General features: G+C 49.8%; 1 long non-coding RNA gene across 4 annotated transcripts in view; it reads right to left on the reverse strand.

The window, feature by feature from the left end:
* Window positions 1-290: 290 nt before the first annotated feature.
* Window positions 291-832, reverse strand: part of LOC105854388 — a 29,986-nt gene continuing 29,444 nt past the window's right edge. For all 4 annotated transcript variants that reach the window (XR_001146068.1, XR_001146066.1, XR_001146067.1 and 1 more), the window contains one exon: window positions 291-410. This is a non-coding gene — a long non-coding RNA (uncharacterized LOC105854388). The remainder of the gene's footprint in view (window positions 411-832) is intronic.

An 832-nucleotide genomic window follows, 5' to 3' on the forward strand; every position in this document is an offset into this window, starting at 1 on the left:
CAGATCCGATGAGAACGACGGTAGGGGTTCTCACTCATTTTGTTCAGCTTTTCCAAGGAATGCATTTGAGGGGTGTCATCATCGATCCGAGCACAGCTGAAGAGGCTGCAGGCTTTTATAATTCAAGGCCTCAGCAGAGTCTGGACACCACTGCCCAATTCAAAACACAGTCCTTCCAGGTGGGAGTGAAGCCCCATATGCCCAGGAGAAGGGTAGATGCATCACGACTAGGGAGACTAGGCAGGTGCCCACACCAAAGCAACACTCAGGAAGGAGGGCAGCTTACCCTTTGTGAGTGTCCACGGGTACTGAGCACTCCCGTCCACATGTCTGCCTGGACGTGTGAGACTTCTGGTCATCTGAGAGGAACAAGGGCTTCCTCCTTCTGTGCCTTCTCCTGTCAACTGCTCCTGAGGGGAGTTGAGAACATACATTCACTTTAAAATGTACCCAGGCACAAAATATATACCCTAGATTATCCTATGTTCTAATGACCAAAACTACAAATCAGCTCTGTCTCTGACCAATAAGAAAAGGCCAGTGTGATAGGGGACAACACAGTGTGTGGGGACAACACAGTGTGTCACCACAAGGGGCCCAATGGCAAAGGAACTATTCTCACAAGTAGTTGTTCACTTCTGAGGTGAAAGCACTGGCTGGAAGCAAACAACGGGCAGGTATGTGCAAATGCCTGGTTTGGGAAAAGATCTCCCCTGGCCTACCATGTATCAAGCACAGTGCCGGACCTCAGATCCGATGAGAACGACGGTAGGGGTTCTCACTCATTTTGTTCAGCTTTTCCAAGGAATGCATTTGAGGGGTGTCATCATCG

The sequence above is a fragment of the Condylura cristata genome, unplaced genomic scaffold (assembly GCF_000260355.1).
Source record: "Condylura cristata isolate star-nosed mole 26May11 unplaced genomic scaffold, ConCri1.0 scaffold00035, whole genome shotgun sequence".
In the NCBI taxonomy this organism is placed as follows: Eukaryota; Metazoa; Chordata; class Mammalia; order Eulipotyphla; family Talpidae; genus Condylura; species Condylura cristata.